Here is a 22,797-nt window from a genome sequence, read left to right on the forward strand (position 1 = left end):
GCGCCGAGCTCCCTAAGGGCTGCAGCGCGCACACATTGACCCGGGAGCAGCTTGGAGGGCTCGGCAGAGGAAGAGGCTCCTGCGGAGGGGGCTGCGCGGCTCCGGGAGGAGCTTAGAGGGGCTCGGGTGGCGGCTCCGCGGAGGGGGCTGCGGGCGGGAGCGCGAATCCAACAGCGCAGGCCCCGGAGCTCAGGGCGCCGGGACTCAGCCCAGGATCCGGCCTCCCCCGGGACAGGCAGAGGCCGGGAGGGCCCAGGACAGCAAGGACGCTCCTCCCCGAGCTGAGCAGATCAGCGGCCCCGCCCCGGAGCCTCCAGGCCCTGCAGACGGAGAGCTCGGAAGTTACTGCGGGGGCTGACTCCAGGGCTCCAGAGCTGGCCCCACCACTGTGGCTGTTCCTCCTGGGGCCTCACGGGGTAAACAACCCCCACTGAGCCCTGCACCAGGCAGGGGCAGAGCAGCTCCCCCAAGTGCTAACACCCGAAAATCAGCACAACAGGCCCCTCCCCCAGAAGACCAACTAGACGGACAAGTTCCAGGGGAAGTCAAGGGACTTAAAGTATACAGAATCAGAAGATACGCCCCCGTGTGCGATTTTTTTTTTTTTTTTTTGCTTTTTGATTTCTGTTTGCTTCCCCCACCCTTTTTTCCTTTCTTTCTCTTTTTCTTCTTTTTCTTTCTTCCTTTTTTTCTTTCTCTTTTCTTTCCTTCTTTCTCTCCTCTCTTTTTCTCCTTTTCCCAATACAACTTGCTTTTGGCCACTCTGCACTGAGCAAAATGACTAGAAGGGAAACCTCACCTCAAAAGAAAGAATCAGAAACAGTCCTCTCTCCCACAGAGTTACAAAATCTGGATTACAATTCAATGTCAGAAAGCCAATTCAGAAGCACTATTATACAGCTACTGGTGGCTCTAGAAAAAAGCATTAAGGACTCACGAGACTTCATGACTGCAGAATTTAGATCCAATCAGGCAGAAATTAAAAATCAATTGAATGAGATGCAATCCAAACTAGAAGTCCTAATGACGAGAGTTAACGAGGTGGAAGAACGAGTGAGTGACATAGAAGACAAGTTGATGGCAAAGAGGGAAACTGAGGAAAAAAGAGACAAACAAAAGACCATGAAGATAGATTAAGGGAAATAAACGACAGCCTAAGGAAGAAAAACCTACATTTAATTGGGGTTCCTGAGGGCGCCGAAAGGGCCAGAGGGCCAGAATATGTATTTGAATAAATCATAGCTGAAAACTTTCCTAATCTGGGAAGGGAAACAGGCATTCAGATCCAGGAAATACAGAGATTCCCCCCCCTAAAATCAATAAAAACCGTTCAACACCTCGACATTTAATAGTGAAGCTTGCAAATTCCAAAGATAAAGAGAAGATCCTTAAAGCAGCAAGAGACAAGAAATCCCTGACTTTTATGGGGAGGAATATTAGGGTAACAGCAGACCTCTCCACAGAGACCTGGCAGGCCAGAAAGGGCTGGCAGGATATATTCAGGGTCCTAAATGAGAAGAACATGCAACCAAGAATACTTTATCCAGCAAGGCTCTCATTCAAAATGGAAGGAGAGATAAAGAGCTTCCAAGACAGGCAGGAACTGAAAGAATATGTGACCTCCAAACCAGCTCTGCAAGAAATTTTAAGGGGGACTCTTAAAATTCCCCTTTAAGAAGAAGTTCAGTGGAACAATCCACAAAAACAAGGACTGAATAGATATCATGATGACACTAAACTCATCTCTCTCAATAGTAACTCTGAACGTGAACGGGCTTAATGACCACATCAAAAGGCACAGAGTTTCAGACTGGATAAAAAAGCAGGACCCATCTATTTGCTGTCTACAAGAGACTCATTTTAGACAGAAGGACACCTACAGCCTGAAAATAAAAGGTTGGAGAACCATTTACCATTCGAATGGTCCTCAAAAGAAAGCAGGGGTAGCCATCCTTATATCAGATAAACTAAAATTTACCCCGAAGACTGTAGTGAGAGATGAAGAGGGACACTATATCATACTTAAAGGATCTATCCAACAAGAGGACTTAATCCTCAATATATATGCCCCGAATGTGGGAGCTGCCAAATATGTCAATCAATTAATAACCAAAGTTAAGACATACTTAGATAATAATACACTTATACTTGGTGACTTCAATCTAGCTCTTTCTACCCTCGATAGGTCTTCTAAACACAACATCTCCAAAGAAACGAGAGCTTTAAATGATACACTGGACCAGATGGATTTCACAGATATCTACAGAACTTTACATCCAAACTCAACTGAATACACATTCTTCTCAAGTGCACATGGAACTTTCTCCAGAATAGACCACATACTGGGTCACAAATCGGGTCTGAACCGATACCAAAAGATTGGGATCGTCCCCTGCATATTCTCAGACCATAATGCCTTGAAATTAGAGCCAAATCACCACAAGAAGTTTGGAAGGACCTCAAACACGTGGAGGTTAAGGACCATCCTGCTAAAAGATGAAAGGGTCAACCAGGAAATTAAGGAAGAATTAAAAGATTCATGAAACTCATGAGAATGAAGATACAACCATTCAAAATCTTTGGGATGCTGCAAGAGCAGTCCTAAGGGGGAAATACAACACAATACAAGCATCCATTCAAAAACTGGAAAGAACTCAAATACAAAAGCTAACCTTACACATAAAGGAGCTAGAGAAAAACAGCAAATAGATCCTACACCCAGCAGAAGAAGAGAGTTAATTAAGATTCGAGCAGAACTCAACAAAATCGAGACCAGAAGAACTGTGGAACAGATCAACAAAACCAGGAGTTGGTTCTTTGAAAGAATTAATAAGTTAGATAAACCATTAGCCAGCCTTATTAAAAAAAAGACAGAGAAGACTCAAATTAATAAAATCGTGAATGAGAAAGGAGAGATCACTACCAACACCAAGGAAATACAAACAATTTTAAAAACAATATGAACAGCTATACGCCAATAAATTGGGCAATCTAGAAGAAATGGACGCATTCCTGGAAAGCCACAAACTACCAAAACTGGAACAGGAAGAAATAGAAAACCTGAACAGGCCAATAACCAGGGAGGAAATTGAAGCAGTCATCAAAAACCTCCCAAGACACAAGAGTCCAGGGCCAGATGGCTTCCCAGGGGAATTCTATCAAATGTTTAAAGAAGAAACCATACCTATTCTACTAAAGCTCTTTGGAAAGATAGAAAGAGATGGAGTACTTCCAAATTCGTTCTAGGAGGCCAGCATCACCTTAATTCCAAAACCAGACAAAGACCCCACCAAAAAGGAGAATTACAGACCAATATCCCTGATGAACATGGATGCAAAAATTCTCAACAAGATACTAGCCAATAGGATCCAAGAGTACATTAAGAAAATTATTCACCAGGACCAAGTAGGATTTATCCTCAGGACACAAGGCTGGTTCAACACTCGTAAAACAATCAATGTGATTCATCATATCAGCAAGAGAAAAACCAAGAACCATATGATCCTCTCATTAGATGCAGAGAAAGCATTTGACAAAATACAGCATCCATTCCTGATCAAAACTCTTCAGAATATAGGGATAGAGGGAAGATTCCTCAACATCTTAAAAGCCATCTACGAAAAGCCCACAGCAAATATCATTCTCAATGAGGAAGCACCGGGAGCCTTTCCCCTAAGATCAGGAACAAGACAGGGATGTCCACTCTCACCACTGCTATTCAACATAGTACTGGAAGTCCTAGCCTCAGCAATCAGACAACAAAAAGACATTAAAGGCATTCAAATTGGCAAAGAAGAAGTCAAACTCTCCCTCTTCGCCGATGACATGATACTCTACATAGAAAACCCAAAAGCCTCCACCCCAAGATTGCTAGAACTCATACAGCAATTTGGTAGCGTGGCAGAATACAAAAATCAATGCCCAGAAATCAGTGGCATTTCTATACACTAACAATGAGACTGAAGAAAGAGAAATTAAGGAGTCAATCCCATTTACAACTGCACCCAAAAGCATAAGATACCTAGGAATAAACCTAACCAAAGAGGTAAAGGATCTATACCCTAAAAACTACAGAACACTTCTGAAAGAAATTGAGGAAGACACAAAGAGATGGAAAAATATTCCATGCTCATGGATTGGCAGAATAATTGTGAAAATGTCAATGTTACCCAGGGCAATTTACACGTTTAATGCAATCCCTATCAAAATACCATGGACTTTCTTCAGAGAGTTAGAACAAATTATTTTAAGATTTGTGTGGAATCAGAAAAGACCCCAAATAGCCAGGGGAATTTTAAAAAAGAAAACTATATCTGGGGGCATCATAATGCCAGATTTCAGGTTGTACTACAAAGCTGTGGTCATCAAGACAGTGTGGTACTGGCACAAAAACAGACACATAGATCAATGGAACAGAATAGAGAACCCAGAAGTGGACCCTGAACTTTATGGTCAACTAATATTCGATAAAGGAGGAAAGACTATCCACTGGAAGAAAGACAGTCTCTTCAATAAATGGTGCTGGGAAAATTGGACATCCACATGCAGAAGAATGAAACTAGACCACTCTCTTGCACCATACACAAAGATAAACTCGAAATGGATGAAAGATCTAAATGTGAGACAAGATTCCATCAAAATCCTAGAGGAGAACACAGGCAACACCCTTTTTGAACTTGGCCACAGTAACTTCTTGCAAGATACATCCACGAAAGCAAAAGAAACAAAAGCAAAAATGAACTATTGGGACTTCATCAAGATAAGAAGCTTTTGCACAGCAAAGGATACGGTCAACAAAACTAAAAGACAACCTACAGAATGGGAGAAGATATTTGCAAATGACATATCCGATAAAGGGCTAGTTTCCAAGATCTATAAAGAACTTATTAAACTCAACAGCAAAGAAACAAATAATCCAATCATGAAATGGGCAAAAGACATGAACAGAAATCTCACAGAGGAAGACATAGACATGGCCAACATGCACATGAGAAAATGCTCTGCATCACTTGCCATCAGGGAAATACAAATCAAAACCACAATGAGATACCACCTCACACCAGTGAGAATGGGGAAAATTAACAAGGCAGGAAACAACAAATGTTGGAGAGGATGCGGAGAAAAGGGAACCCTCTTACACTGTTGGTGGGAATGTGAACTGGTGCAGCCACTCTGGAAAACTGTGTGGAGGTTCCTCAAAGAGTTAAAAATAGACCTGCCCTACGACCCAGCAATTGCACTGTTGGGGATTTACCCCAAAGATACAGATGCAATGAAACGCCGGGACACCTGCACCCCGATGTTTCTAGCAGCCATGTCCACAATAGCCAAACTGTGGAAGGAGCCTCGGTGTCCATCGAAAGATGAATGGATAAAGAAGATGTGGTTTATGTATACAATGGAATATTACTCAGCCATTAGAAACGACAAATACCCACCATTTGCTTCAACGTGGATGGAACTGGAGGGTATTATGCTGAGTGAAGTAAGTCAATCAGAGAAGGACAAACAGTGTATGTTCTCATTCATTTGGGGAATATGAATAATAGTGAAAGGGAATATAAGGGAAGGGAGAAGAAATGTGTGGGAAATATCAGAAAGGGAGACAGAACATAAAGACTCCTAACTCTGGGAAATGAACTAGGGGTGGTGGAAGGGGAGGAGGGCGGGGGGGTGGGGGTGAATAGGTGATGGGCACTTAGGGGGGCACTTGACGGGATGAGCACTGGGTGTTATTCTGTATGTTGGTAAATTGAACACCAATAAAAAATAAATTAAAAAATAATAAAAAATTAAAAATTAAAGAAAAGAATCAAAGTCATAAATACTTTCAATATGATGTCCCAAGCAAAGTTTAAGTTGAATATGAACAGAAAAACATATAACATGTTCTAAAAATTTTTATCCTCAATTGTTAAGGTTTTAAGTCCAAAGAGAATAAACTTCAGTTCTGTAGAATTTTTTTTTTTACTCTTTCTTAGTCATGCTAGACAGAGGAATCACTTTTATTCCCTTCACTCCAGAATATACCCCCCCAATGAAAGGAGTAATGCTTCCAAGCTTGGTCTCAAGAATGATAGTTCAAATACTATGCACTATAAGACCCTGGGCAGGTTACCTGCCCTTCTTGCCATTATTCTTATCTGGAAGATAGTTATCATCCATCACGAATACTTCAGGGACAGCAGTATAAAATAATGCAGATAAACACTCCAAAGGGTGAGCAGTGCTTAGCACACAAATGCTGAACAAGCTTATTTATAATACTAACATTATTATTAAAGTTAACCCTAGTTCAAATCCTTTCTCCCTTTGAAAAATGAAGTAGAACAAGAGGAAAGCCTACACTCAATACTCTTTATAAGTGATATGACTGATACTAATATGTATGAATATTCTAAGAGTAAGATATACCCCAAAATACACTCAAAATTTAAAGCTAAAGAGGTCCTTAAGATAATGTGGTCCAACCAGATTTTATAGAAAAGGAAAACAGATCCATGAAGTTGACTGCCATTTCCCCAAGACTTTAAACTAAGGGAAAAGCTAGACAGGGATGTGGAGTCTGCAAAGTCCCAAATGTAGAAAGAGCATGGGACTGTGTGATAGCTAAAACCCAAGCTTCGTTAGTGCAGTTATATTAAATGCAAGTTTACTTCCCATCTCTGGAGCTTGTAATTCTCAGCTGATGAAAATAAGGATTAGTGCTTTTTTTGTCAGAGTATTCTGAGAACTAAAATAAGTAACATGCAAAGAGCTCTGAGTCACTGTTGCACTCACTGCGGTGAGCAGATGAATGAAGTGGTACGGGTGCCGGAAGGGAATCCATCTACAGAAAACATGCACAGATCCTCCAGTGTTGGAATTAGACTTCTAGAAGTGTATCCTATGGGCAAATGTATGCACAAAGATATTCACTGCAGTTATACCTGTAACAACAATTAAATCTCTATCAAGAGAGAAATGCTGCTAAAAAAATTAATTAAAGATTTTATGTAATATGGCAATGGTAAACCTTTCTTTCAAAACCTGTTAAATAAAAGAGAACGTAATTGAACAATACATGGACAAAAGTTTTGAGCCAATTTTTGTCAAAATAGGACATGAACTATAAATATGCATGGATAGATACAAACCGAGTTCTTTTTTTTTTTTTTCCCAGAGTTCTTGCGAAGCCTCCTATGAAGCCAGTGGTATTTGAGGGAAGGGGGAAATCAAGATCATCTTTTATTATATATAGCCCCTCTTTAAAAAGGTTTGTCATAGTAATAATGCATTCATTTAAGAGAAAACTTATAATCTCTAGCATATAGTGGGTACTGTTTCTTTCCATAGACCTCTATTCTGTTAACATTTGTTATTAGATTGCTCTTCCTATCCTTGTCATTGTAACTTAAGATAATTTTAGAGAACAAATGTTGTTTCAGGGACTACTCTGCACCATTAGAGAGCTTTTCTACAGTGCTTCCTATCTAGCTGTTCATTTATAGCCCATATTAAAGGCCTATATCCCACAACCTGAGCTAGGAGATGAACAAAGGTTAATAAAAACACATAAAGGAAAGGCAGGGGCTGTCTCCCTCATCTCTGTTTGCTGTGTCATTTGTCTCCCTGTTAAATTGCAATAAAGACAATAAAGGGAAATCGGCTGTGAAAAATGAAAAAGCCCTCTATTCATAAAACAGTTCAAATGAGAAAAGCCTTTTAATGGGAAAAGGACCACTACTATGCAAAGTAGTGAGTGGGAGAGTGACACATAAAACCCTTAAGACAATTCATTAATCACAAATTATTGTAGGCAACTCAAATCCTTTCCCCCAGATGTTTATGTTCTAAACATCACAGTGATAGATGCCTTCAAGCAAATTCTAGGACTGAGGTCTCTGCTGCAAAGAGTAGGCAATGGCAATATCTTTGATTACAGGATCTGCCCTACTGATAGGAAAGAAAGGAGGCCCCATAATGGGCATGATGGAGACAATGTGGTGTCGATGGTAGGGCAACTGGTACACAAATAGATCTGACTGCTCTCTCCACTTAAACCAACTCACCCTCCTGAATAAATGTATCAGTAATCCTATAAAAGTGAATCACCTCACCCGAAATGAGGGTAGTCCTATATGCTTAACCTAGCTTTCAAAGCTGTTACCATGCTGAAGTAAAATACCAAGACTTGAAATTGCTTTAAATTATACCAGCCACCCAGACCCCCCCCCAGTCAGTACCCCATTAAAAGGATCCTGTTCCCAGCGCTAATTATGAAGCTTTCACTTTACCACCCACCTTCCACCTTCTCCATTTGTGAAGTTCCATGATTTCAAAGTAAGTAGTATGTTGAACAGCTCCATACATGATGCGCACAGAGACAACTTTATATTTTTATCCCTCTGCCCTAAAGTGCCAGCTCCAGATAAAAACTTTGGCAGACTCTTCTGTTCAAATTGATCCACAGCAAATCACTTCTTAGCCTCTATGGGAATCCCATTGAAAGGCATCCCAGGGGTCTTCTTGGAACTGGATGCATTTCAGTTGACATATTAATAGATTCTGCTTCATCTTTTCACCCTTCCTTCTCTGTCCACACACCACACTTCGTAAGGTGAATTAAAACATACTTTTGAAAATAGGACCCTACCAATTGGCAAAGGTTTTAATGCCAAAACAAACAAGCAAAAAACCCTTTAGTTATGTTTGATTGGACTAATTGAGGCAGGAGAGAGGGTCAACTGGGAAGGATTTTTGTTATAAAGCATCAAAGCCAAAAGTTCGCACAACTGAGCTCTAGAAGACCCATCTACTCCTCCCACCAATTATACTTCTAACAATAAGAAGTTCCCACTCAGGGACATCAATTCTCTAGAGCTACAGATTTTACTGGGTGAACTGGGCAAAAGTGAATTTTTTCATACTGAGTTTCTTCAGAGATGTGCTGTCCCCTACCCCACACACATCCATACCCCAGGGCTGTCATCCATGAGCCAGAGCAGATTTCAGTAAGTCATCTTTCTTGTTCAGACTCTCCCTCTGCACTTCTGCTATTGACTATCATAAATTGATACCAAAAAATCTAAACTGAAAGCATTTGATATGCAATGTTAAGCCAGCCTCCATCTTCCTAGGATAGCAAAGTAAAGCATATTTTACAAATAAAGGATTTGAATCAGTGAGTGGCCAGACAATGCTTCAAGGAGGGGAAAAGGCAAAAATAAAACATAACAGCACTGCCTTAGGTTTAACTGCTTTATAGATTCAGATAGTGCTTGGTTGGTTAAGACTAAATGCTTGATCTACCATGAGTATCAGTTGACTACTTGTAAAATAACTAGGAATTTTATTTTCTGTAAGATTGCTTCCATATCTAAAATTCTATCACTCTATAGGATGAAGATTTAATTCTGAGAAATTATCTTGCAGTTCTGTAACTGAAGGGTTTGTTCATCCACAGGAAAATATGATCATTTTCCCCCACTGCAGCTTTGGATGATTACTTGTTCATGAGAATCTAGGGTCAGGTACCATAAATTTGAGATCACACTGAAGAAATCAAAGGGACTCTACAGGAACAGTAGATGCATGTCCTTTCCCTCCTATGGGCAATATGCCATTTTTCATTTTTGAGGGTATTTTATTATGATTGTCACTAGAATGCAAGTTCCATGAAGCCAAGGATTTTTTCCTTCTATTTCCTAACTGTCTCCCTTTTTAAAAAGCCACTGAGATACAATTTAAAACTCAACTTAAGAGGCTTCTGGGTGGCTCAGTTGGTTAAACATGTGACTCAAATTTTGGCTCAGGTCATGATCTTCTGGGTTATGAGATGGAGCCCTATATCAGACTCCAGGCTCTGTGGGAAGTCTGCTTAAGATGCTCTCTCCCTTTTTTTAAAATTCCCCTGGCTGTTTGGGGTCTTTTCTGATTCCACACAAATCTTAAAATAATTTGTTCTAAGTCTCTGAAGAAAGTCCATGGTATTTTGATAGGGATTGCATTATACATGTAAATTGCCCTGGGTAACATTGACATTTTCACAATATTAATTCTGCCAATCCATGAGCATGGAATATTTTTCCATCTCTTTGTGTCTTCCTCAATTTCTTTCAGAAGTGTTCTATAGTTTTTAGAGTATATTTTGAGAACCATTTGAATGGTAAATGGTTCTCCAACCTTTTATTTTCAGGTTGTAGGTGTCCTTCTGTCTAAAATGAGTCTCTTGTAGACAGCAAATAGATGGGTCCTGCTTTTTTATCCAGTCTGAAACCCTGTGCCTTTTGATGGGGTCATTAAGCCCGTTCACGTTCAGAGTTACTATTGACAGATATGAGTTTAGTGTCATCATGATATCTATTTAGTCCTTGTTTTTGTGGATTGTTCCGCTGAACTTCTTCTTAAAGGGGAATTTTAAGAGTCCCCCTTAAAATTTCTTGCAGAGCTGGTTTGGAGGTCACATATTCTTTCAGTTCCTGCCTGTCTTGGAAGCTCTTTATCTCTCCTTCCATTTTGAATGAGAGCCTTGCTGGATAAAGTATTCTTGGTTGCATGTTCTTCTCATTTAGGACCCTGAATATGTCCTGCCAGCCCTTTCTGGCCTGCCAGGTCTCTGTGGAGAGGTCTGCTGTTACCCTAATATTCCTCCCCATGAAAGTCAGGGACTTCTTGTCTCTTGCTGCTTTAAGGATCTTCTCTTTATCTTTGGAATTTGCAAGCTTCACAAAAACAGACATATAGATCAATGGAACAGAACAGAGAACCCAGAAGTGGACCCTGAACTTTATGCTCAACTAATATACAATAAAGGAGGAAAGACGATCCACTGGAAGAAAGACAGTCTCTTCAATAAATGGTGCTGGGAAAATTGGACATCCACATGCAGAAGAATGAAACTGGACCACTCTCTTGCACCATACACAAAGATAAACTCAAAATAGATGAAAGATCTAAATGTGAGACAAGATTCCATCAAAATCCCAGAGGAGAACTCAGGCAACACCCTTTTTGAACTTGGCCACAGTAACCGGAGAAGGACAAACAGTGTATGTCCTCATTCATTTGGGGAATATGAATAATAGTGAAAGGGAATATAAGGGAAGGGAGAAGAAATGTGTGAGAAATATCAGAAAGGGAGACAGAACATAAAGACTTCTAACTCTGGGAAATGAACTAGGGGTGGTGGAGGGGGAGGAGGGCGGGGGGTGGGGGTGAATGGGTGACGGGCACTGAGGGGGACACTTGACGGGATGAGCACTGGGTGTTATTCTGTATGTGGGTAAATTGAACACCAATAAAAATTAATTTATTAAAAAAAGATGCTCTCTCCCCGTCTGCTCCTCCCCACTCACTCTCTAAAATAAATCTTTAAAAAATAAAAAAGAAAATTCAAAGTGGACAATAATTTCTAATCTATAGTCAGGTTGTAACCTGTTTGTCATAAGGTCTTGGAGTGATAAATTCTGGGGTTAGATAGCAATGGTTGTTATACAAACACTGTGAATGTACTTAATTGTACTGAATTGTACACTTTAAAATCATTGTAGATTATTTGTATTTTATATTGTATATTATTTGTATTTTAATTGTATATTATTTGTATTTTAACCCCCAAAAATGCACAAAAGCTCACTAAAGCACTTTAAATATTATTTGTATTTCCATCTTGCAGCTTAAGAATCACTGTTTACAGTTTTGTAGATTTTGGAACACCAAACAATAGTATCAACACAGTGTTTTTTTCCAGGCAATGGAATCACCTCATTTCCCCACTTTTCCACATTTATCTATATTTAATAAGCTTAGGTAACATTTTAGACATTCCATTAATGAATTAATGGACCTGGTCATAGGTCATAAACATCTACTGAAATCATTACAATGAGTGCCACCACAATGAGAGCTACTAAAAGAGAGGCAACCAGACAGCAAGTGACAAAACATGGGGGGGGGGATCACCAAGTAGAACTGCCAAAAAAAAAAAAAAACAAACACATACACAACTACCCAAGTCTGATCAAACTATACTCAATTCTCAATTTGCAGAAGATAAAGAGACCAGAGGAATATGTTAAATACAACATAAGAATATGTTAAATAATGGGGGATGCAATCATCAAAATCCAGACTGAGACTCTGTAAGACAAATGGCCTTGTTCTACCAACAAGACAAAATACTAAAATTTCAGACCCAATTCATATAAATTATTTAAAACTTATGATACATTGGATAATTTAAAGTTTGAATAAAGACTACATATCTGATGATGTTAAGTTATTGAAATAGGGTTCAAAATGGCAGCATAGGAAGATCCTGAACTCACCTCCTCCCACTGAACGCACCAGATCTATGGGAATATAAAGATCAGTTTTTGTTGAATATGATCTGAAACCAGATAAACCTCTCTCCACAACAAAAGATAAAAGTATCAAATCAAGACAGAGACAGAAACAGTCTTACAAAAAACTTACCCCTAGCACAGCAACCCACAATAGGAAGTGATCTTGCCAGACAGACACTTCTCCCCAAGGACTAAAGGGTTGGTGACCTATATCATGTATTCCAGCCCCTGGGACCTGTATCAGAGAGGTGAGTCCCCAGAATCTGGCTTAGAAAACCAACAGGGTTAAGGTCCAGGGATCCTAAGGTGGGACAGGAACAAATCCACTCTTGGAGGTTCATGTGTGGGTTCACACACTTGGGAATTGGGAGGGAGTGGTAAAAATAGCAGTTTAAAAAGCACCTCAACTATATGTAAGGGAGTTTCATCTGCTGATCTGAGGGCATGAGCTGGCAAGGCGGGGGACAGCTGAGATTCTCCCTCATCAGAGGAGGAGGTGCTGCCAGACTTCACTGTTCTAGTCTCTATAGTCAGCTAGCTCAGATGCACCTCCTACTGCCTTGCTGTGACAGGCTGGGATAAAGAGTCCCCATACCTGCTAAAGCAGGAGAGCATCATGACATTTCCCCACTCCCAGTCTAGCACTGGTGAGGGCAAGGGGTCCTGGCCTTCTCCCACCTCCAGCCTAAAGTCAGGGCTCTTATGCAGATAAGGCACTCCCCACTGCACTGCTGGAGCCCAGGGTGGATGAGTATAATCATTTTCCTCCCTGCCTTTCCAGAGATTTAGAGTATTACACACTCTTCACTCTTCAGCTGCTCAGCTAGAACCAGCAGACACACATAGTCCACACAGGGGACACACTTTCCTCTCCTGGCCCTGGTGGCCAGGACAGCTGGTGTGCCTGAGCTCCATGGGACTAACAGTCAAAGACAGTGTTTGGCAAGCCAACACACCCCAGCATGCTGCAGGGACAGCAGAATAAAACCACCCCAGTCTTCCTGTGAAAAAAGCCTACTTAACTCACCTAAAGCTTCTACCTAAGAGTCAGGATTCAGGTTTCCCACATATTTAGAGACCAAGAAGGCACTCCCAAGGAATTAAGCAAGGAGCTACCTTCCGTGTGCACACCCTTGGCCTCACCTACAGCTTGAGGACACTTCCCAGAAAAGTTTCTGGAGCCCCACTTTTTGCAAGAGTCATCCAGGAAACACCTCCAAATCTCCTGGTCTGGAGGCCAGCAGGGGTTACTATTGCTGCTTGCCATATAAGATATTTATATACTTTACTAAGCAGAGGATCTGGTTTATCATCAGCCTGAAACTAGGTGCAAAAAGAAATTTCTCCACTTGGATTAATGACTCACTGTGGAATATCTTCAAAACTGGGGGCATACCAAGAATAAGTCAGTCAGCTTAGATAATCACAAAGGTTCAAGAGACAACCAAGAGCTAGTGCAAGGGTGAACAAGGAGGATTATCACCTAACAAGGCTCTCCAAGACAGAAATAGCTGTTTTACCTAATACTTAGAAACACAGTCAAGCAAAATGAGGAAACAAATATATCCCCAATGAAAGACTAAGACAAAATTTCAAAGACATACATGATAAAGAGGAAATCAATCTGATAAAGAATTCAAAGTAACAGTTACAAAGATGTTCACTAAATGAGGGGAAAAAATGGATGAAAACAGTGAGAACTTAAAGCAACAGAAAACTAAGTACAGAAGTCAAAACTGAGGAATATGCTAATTAAAGTGACAAATACACTAGAGAGGTTCAATAGACTGGATAAGGAAGAATGGCTCCATGAGCTAGAAGAAAGGAAAGGAACTCAGAGCAACAAAAATTTTACAAAAATAAAGGAAATTAGGGGACCTCTTAACCAACATTAAGTAGAATAACATTTGTGTTATAGGGGTCCCAGAGGAGAAGCAAGAAGTAAAGGAGGAAACTTACTTGAAGAAACAGTGAAAGATTTTAATCTGGAAAAGGAAACACATCCAGGTCCACGAAGCCCACAGAGTTCCAAATAAGACAAATGCAAGGAGAGCCCCATCAAGATACATTATAATTAAAATGTCAAAAGTTAAAGATAATCTTAAAAGTAGCAAAAGAATAGTTGCATGCAAAAAATCCCACAAGGCTATCAGATTTCTCAGCAGAGACTTTGCAGATCAGAAGCCAGTGGCAGAACATATACAAAATGCTGAAAGTGTTCCAACCAACAATATTCTACCCAATGAATTTATCTGTCAAATTTAAAGGAGAGATCAAGAGCCTCCCCAGACAAGCAAACAAATGAGAGTTCATCACTACTAAACCTGTCTCACAAAAAAAATATTAAAGGTACTTCATTAAGTTGAAAAGAAATAGCACTAATAACATAGTCAAAGCAAGTGGCTGGAATCACAGCTGTACTGCATTATTTTTGAAGTCAAAGAGAAGGTCTTACCCACAACTCCATCCTGGCTGGAGCTCTGCCTGGCACATAATGGCTTCCTGATAAATGCTTCTTCATTTTACATTTTACAAAATGAAAAGTGACACAATGTGGCTAGGGTGGGGAATAAAAATGTAATATTTGGAATGTTCAAAATTAAGTTGCTATCAACTTAAAACAGACTAATATATACAGAATAACAGTAATATTGGTTACACCAATGATAGTATCATGGTAAAACCAAACAAAAACCTTAGAAAAATGCATCATAAAATGAGAAAGGAATCTAAATATAACACTCAAGAAAGGTATAGGCAGAGAGAAAAAAGAAACCAGAACTACAAAACCAAGCAGAAAACAATTAGCAAAATGCCAACAATTACATATCAATAACTACTTTAAATGTAAAAGGACTAAATTCTCCAATCAAAAGATAATACCTGAATGGATTAAAATACACACAAGATCCATCTATATGCTGCCTACAAGAACATCACTTAAGAACTAAGGACACACAGACTGAAAGTAAAGGAACTAGAAAAACAGTCTTTGTAAATGGAAACCAAAAGAAAGCTGGAGTATCTATACTCATCACACAAGATAGTCTTTAAAACAAAGACTATAGTAATAGACAGAGGGGTACCACATAATGATAGAAAGGTCAACCCAGTAAGAAGGAATGAATATATATATATATATATATATATATATATATATATATATATATATAATATGCACACAACACAAAGTATCAACATAAATAAAGTATTAACAGACCTAATGGGAGAAATAGCAATACAATACTATTAGGGGATATTCACACCCCACTTACAAAATAAATACATCACCCAGATAGAAAAACAGGGAAACAGCCTTAAATGACACATCAGGCCAGATGGAATTAACAGATTTATACAGAACATTTCATCCAAAAAGGAGAATATAAATTCAAGTATGCCTAGAATATTCTCCAGGATATATCCATGTTAGGACATATAGTAAATCAAATTCAATATCAAAATCACTCAAGCATCTTTCTCGGCAACAATGGTATGAAACTAGAAATGCAAGATGACTGGAAGGGCCACAAATGTGGAGATTGAGCAGCATGTTACTGACAGCTATTTGGTCACAGAAGAAATGAAAGGGTAGAAACATATCTAGAGACAAATGAAAGCAGAAAAAAACATATCAAAATCTACAGGATACAGCAAAAACAATTGTAATAGAAAAAGGAGAAATATTTAATTTTACATCTAAAAGAAGTAGAAAAAGAATGGATGAGGCACAAAGTTAGTAGAGAAAAAAAATAAAGACCAGAAGTAATGAGATATAGACTAAGAAGATAAAATACCCACGAAACTAAGCTGGTTCTTTGAAAAGATACATCAAATTGACAGACCTTTAGCTAGACTCACCATGAAAAAAATAGCTAAGAAGTTAAAACAGATACTACAGAAACAAAAGATCATAAAGAAACTACTGTGAGGGATCCCTGGGTGGCGCAGCGGTTTGGCGCCTGCCTTTGGCCCAGGGCGCGATCCTGGAGACCCGGGATCGAATCCCACGTCGGGCTCCCGGTGCATGGAGCCTGCTTCTCCCTCTGCCTGTGTCTCTGCCTCTCTCTCTCTCTGTGACTATCATAAATAAATAAAAATTAAAAAAAAAGAACTTTAAAAGAAACTACTGTGAATAATTACACCCCAACAAATCAGACAACCGACCAAAAAAAAATTGATAAATTCCTAGAAACTTAATTTTTCAAGACTAATTGAGAATGTCAAAAGTGATTACTAATTTCATTACTAGTTATGAAAAACTTCCCAAGAAACTGAATTCCAGAACCAGACAGTTACACTGGTGAATTATATCAGAGCATATTAATGCCTATATTTATCAATCTTCTAAAATATTGAAGAGGAAGGAAAGCTTACAAACTCATTTCATGAGGCCAGCTTTACCCCAATGCCAAAACCAGACATGCATACACCACATCCCACAAACACCAAAAAAAGGTTACAGGCCAATATCCGTGGATGAACACAGAAATGAAATTCTTCCAAAAATTCAACAATACATTAAACAAATTATATATCACAATCAAGTGAGATTTATTCCAAGGATGCAAAAATGGCTCATTATCTGCAAATCAGCATGATGCACCACACATTAATGAAATTAGAGGGAAAAAAATCTTATCAGCTCAATAGATGCAGAAGGGTTATCTGGGAGGCTCAGTCGGTTAAGCATCTGACTTCAGTTCAGGTCATGATCTCAGGTCCTGGGATAGAGCTTTGTGCTAAGCTTCCCACTCAGGGGGAGTCTGCTTGTCCCTCTGCCCCTCCCTTATTCATGCTAATGCTTGTGCTCTCACTCAGCTTTCTGTCCAATAATAAAATCTTAAAAAAAAAAAAAGGTGAAGAATTTGATAAGACTCAACCCCCCATATATGATAAGAGATCAAAATAGCCATAGAGGAAACATTGCTCAACATAATAAAGGCCATATACAACAAACCCACAGCTAACATCATACTCAATGGTGAAATACTGACACCTTTTCCTCTAATAGGATCAAGTCAAGAATTCCCACTCTTGTCGCTTTTGTTCAATAGGGTATTGGAAGTCACAGCCATTAGGCAAGAAATAAAGAAACATGTCCATTAGAAATATAACTTAGATTTAGAAAAGTTGTAGGATACCAAATCACCATACAAGAATCTGTTGTGTTTCTACACACTAAAACTATCAGAAAGACACATCAAGAAGCCCATTTACAATTTCATCAAAAAGAATACACCTAGGAATAAATTTAACCAAAGTGAAACACTGAAAGCTTTCAGATCTTGATCAAAGAAACTGAGGACAAATGGAAAGATATTCCATGCTCATGGATCAGAAAAATTAATATTGTTCAAAGGCCCATAGAACCCCAAATAATGTTCAGGTTCAAAGCAATCCCTATCAAAATTCCAATAAAATTTTGGTACGAGAACAAGAAGAACCTTGTATGAAATCACAGAAGATGCTGAGTAGCTAAAACAATCTTGATTGGAGGGAAAAGATCAAAGCCAAAATTTCACACTTCCTGATTTCAAGATATACTACAAAGCTACAGTAATCAATAGCATGGGATTGGCATAAAAATAGACACATAGGTCAACAGAATAGAGAACCCAGAAATAAACCCATGCATATGTACTCCATTCCATATGTACTTATGACCAAAAAAAAAGCCAAGAATATACAATGGGGAAACAATAGTCTCTCAAATAAATGTTATTAGGAAAACTGGACAGTTACATGCAAAAGAATGAAACTGGCCCACTCTTCTACCATATGCAAAAATCAACTCAAAATGGATTAAAAACTTGAAGACAAACCTGAAACTATAAAATCTGAGAAAACACAAGTAGTAAGCTCTTTGGCATCAGTCCTAGCCATTTTTTTTAATCTGACTGATCTAGAGGAAAGGGAAATAAGTAGAAAGAAAAAAGCAAGAAAGGAGGAAAGCAAAGCAGGAAAGCAAAGGAGGAAAGCAAAGAAAGAAAAACTATTGGGACTGTGTCATACTAGAAAGCTCTACACAACAAAGGAACTCATTAACAAAATGAAAGACAACCTATCAAATGGGAGAAGATATTTGTAAATCGTATCCAGGAAAGGGTTAATATCCAAAATACACAAATAACTTATACAACTCAAAAGCAAAAAACAATCCAACTTGAAATAAAAAAAAAAAAAAAAAGGACAGAGGACCTCAGTGGAGTTTTTCCCCAAAAAAAGACCTTCAGGTGTCTAACAGATACATGAAAAGATGTTCAACATCATTCATCAGGGAAATGCAAATCAAAACCACATAATACCTTACATGGTCAGAATTACTATTATCAGAAGACAGGCAGTAAGTGTTGGCAAGGACATGAAGAAAAGGAACCCTTGTGCAGTTGGTGGGAATGTAAACTGGTACAGCTACTATGGAAAACAGTAGAGAGGTTCCTCAAAAAATAGAGGAAAATAGAACTATCGTAGGACCTAGCAATTCCACTACTGGGTATCTATGCAAAAAGAAAAAAACTAGTTCAAGAGATATGTCCCTATGTTCACTGCACTATTATTTACTTACAATAGCAAAAATACGGGGGAAAAAATCTAAGTGCCCATCAATGGATGAAGATATGTATATATACACAATGGAATATCATTCAGCCATACAAAGAATGAAATCTTATTTGTGAGAACATGGATGGACCTTAAGGGTATTATGCTAACTAAAGTCAGACCAAGAAAGAAATATATGGGTTTTCTTTCTCTATGTGGAATCTAAAAACCAAACCAAATCAAACCCAGACTCCTAGATCCAGAGAACAGATTGGTAATTGCTGGGGGAGGGAGTGTGTGGAGTACAAAGTAGGTGAAGGGAATTAATAACAAACTTTCAGTTAGAAGTCATGGGAACGTAATACACAGAATGGGGAATACAGTCAGTGTTTATTAACTTTGTAAGGTGACAGATGGTAGCTAGACTTATTGTGGTAACCATTTTGCAAGGTACACAAATAAATCACTATGTTGAACACCTGAAACTAATATTCTATGCCAGTTATACCTTTTTTAATCTGTGACAATACTTTAAAAAAATAAGCACAGCTGCATTATCTTTTGGCAACACTGAAAAATACTGAAAATGTTTACAGAATTTGATATCTAATGTTTGCTTCCAAAAAACACTGAATGGAAAGCAAAGGGATGAAGGTCTTAATTCAACGACAGGAGTTTAGAAATTCTGAAGGTGCGTGGGAGTTTACTCTCTCTACTCCTGCATGATTAAAAATTTAGGGAAAAGGTCAAATAAAAATTTTCCTAAAATTTTAATGGTGGGGAGGGACACTTGTGGGCTATTTGTTTTTATTCTTTCGAGTTTGGAGAACAAGATCAAATTCACTCAAGTAACATTTGGTAGCTATGTTCCTCCACTCGCCATTGTCATATATTAAAACCAAGAGTCCTTCATAATCTGCCTTCCCGGAATTGCAGAGATGTGATCTACCCAGGACACTCTAAATAGTCTAGATCCCAATGCCATGTGGCTCTCATAAATGGAAAGAAGCTATAAAGTGGCACAAAATACCCAATTTTATAAACTACTTCTGAAAATCTTTAATATTCAGTATTTTTAAAGTACATTAGTACATCTGACATAAAATTGGAACGTAAACTGCATCAGGCTTTGAGAATTATGGTGTAATAAAAGTGTGCAGCAACACTGGACAGTGGAAAAACTCCATCTCATTGAAATGTGCTCTGTTATCAATCATGGATATAAAACAGCATGTTTAAGAACTTGGCAAGATAGAATACACAGATTTTTCTCCCCCAGGATGAGCAAATATATCCTGACTCCTGTAGCAAATACACAAATACACAGCAGAAAAAAAATTAAAAATCAACCTCAGGATTTTATTATAAAAACATGCACTACAGTGCAAAAAAGCTATTTTAAGTAACCTTATTTCGACCCCGTTGGTATTATTCTGAGGCAGGTACGCTTCTACCGTGAGATAAAGGAATTATGTTGGTGTTATTAAGAACCATACTTTTGGCATAGGAGAGGGGACATAGAGATGTTAAAAAATCAAAGATTACATTTAAAACCCCATTCATTATCCTAAATTTGTATCGGAAGTATCAGTATGAACTTGATATATACATATAAAAAAGAAATTAAACCGATAGCAGTGAGTGCTCCCAGCAACAAGATAGTCTGTAACTTCCTACTAAAAAGACTCTAGGGGGCAGCCCGGGTGGCTCAGCCATTTAGGGCCACCTTCAGCCTAGGGCCTGATCCTGGAGACCTGGGATTGAGTCCCATGTTGGGCTCCCTACATGGAGCCTGCTTCTCCCTCTGCCTGTGTCTCTGCCTCTCTTTCTCACTGTGTGCCTCATGAATAAATAAATAAAATCTTTAAAAAAAATAAAATAAAAATAAGATTCTAGGAAAAGAGCCTTCCAGGTATGAAGAAGTGCATATTTAGGGGTAATTCCTCTCCCTACCCCCACCAAAAAGGATAGAATTGTTTAACAACTATTTGGAGACTCTGAAAAAAATTAAACAAATGCAGATGAGTGGAAGTTTATGGAAAAACTTAAGCCAGTTTAAGTTTAAGGACCAGTCCTTAAACTGGTCTTTTAACAAAAAGGAAGGAACTTTGACTTCCTTATCTGGGGCTAAAACCCACCACTCACTTTAAGTTTGGTCAATGATAATGGCAGTATCACCAATGCCGGCTGGCCAAGATACTAGTAGCTCTACCAGAAAGAGTGGGCACAACTCCAGACATAGGACAAAAATTTCACAGCACACAGCATTGTTAGGATATAAGTGAGAAACTGACAGTTCTACTAGCCTAAGGATGTGTTCCCGGTTGGACCAAGAAGTGAACCAACCAGAAACTTAGTGGAAAGATGCTGGAAGGAACAGACTGTAGGAGAGAAAGAAACTTTGCACACATCCCCAACTGGCAATGTGTATGCTCATGTGGGAGATATACTCAAGAGAGCAGAGTTCAAAGTAGAAGCCAAATCTTTTTCAGGTTAGTGTTTTCATTTTCTCTGGGTAAATACCCAGTAGTGGAATTACTGGATTACACAGCAAATTTAGTTTTCCGAGGTGGAATTAAAAAAAAAAGGGGGGGAGAGACAAAAACCAGACTCTTCAATGTAGAGAACACACTGGTGGTTGCCAGCGGGGAGATGGATAGGAAAATGGGAGGAAAAGCAAATTAAGAGTATACTTATCTTTATGAAGAAACATAGTATTATTGAATTGTCACACTGTATACCTGAAACTAATATAAACACAGTTGTTTATCCTTGAATAAATTACTTTTAAGCAAAAAGAAAAGGAAAGCTAAAGACAGCTTGAGAACTGGCACAACACAGAATGTGCTCCCCATCCCACACAAAGATGAGCAGAAGCAGATTTGCTGGCTTAACATAATTGAGCACAACTCAATCACTGGCTGACCATTAAGCTATATGGATGCTGGGTGACTCCTAGGAAGGCAGGCTAAATAAGACATCAGAGAGAGACACCATCAACTACACATTTAAGGGACAAATTCTACAGTTTAAGTCCAGGTAAGTTACAGAAAACAAGACAAGAAAAAGTAAGATTAGAATATAAAATTTCTGGGATGCTTGGATGGCTCAATGGTTGAGGGTCTGCCTTTGGCTCAGGGCATAATCCTGGGGTCCAGGATCAAGTCCTGTATCAGGCTCCCCCTGGGGAGCCTGCTTCTCCCTCTGCCTAGGTCTCTGCCTCTCTCATAAATAAAATCTTAAGAATATAAAATTTCTGTAATATATTGTCTAAAATATCTAAAAAAAATACAGGATATGCAAAAAATAAAAATAAAAATAAACAAAACAGGCAAGCTTGACCCATACACTTGTGGAAAGAAAGGGGGAAAAAAGCCACTCCATAAGAATGAGTAAAACTAATGTAGAATTTTGCAGCCCCAAATTTCAATGCAGTCATTCTAATGTCCAAAGAATTAAAGGAAGTCATATTAAAAGTACTGAAGGAAAATTTGATAACAAAACTCAAATAGGAGATCTAACTAAGGAGAAAGTTCAAAGAAGATCCAAATGGAAATTTAAATATAGTAACAAAAATGAAAAATTCACCCAATGGCCTTGATAGCAGATTTGTAATGGCAAGAGAAAGAAATGGACCTGAAAGATTAAAGAAAAATTGAGAATCCCTTATCAGAAAAGCATGAAATAACAAACTTGTAATGTGACTTCCAGAAGAAGAATAAGTGACGAAAAAAAAAAGCCTTATGTAAACTTCTAGTTTCAGCTCCTATATGAAAAGATGGTAGAAGTCATCACTCCCATCCTTATGGGGGGGAGCTTTAAAAAACAATGAAAATCTTTTCATAGACTCAGAGAACAATTTTCACAGGACAAATAATCACTCTGAATCTGGAGAGGCAGATGAATCTAGAGACTTACAGAAATAGAT

This window comes from Nyctereutes procyonoides, unplaced genomic scaffold (assembly GCF_905146905.1).
Source record: "Nyctereutes procyonoides isolate TBG_1078 unplaced genomic scaffold, NYPRO_anot_genome, whole genome shotgun sequence".
In the NCBI taxonomy this organism is placed as follows: Eukaryota; Metazoa; Chordata; class Mammalia; order Carnivora; family Canidae; genus Nyctereutes; species Nyctereutes procyonoides.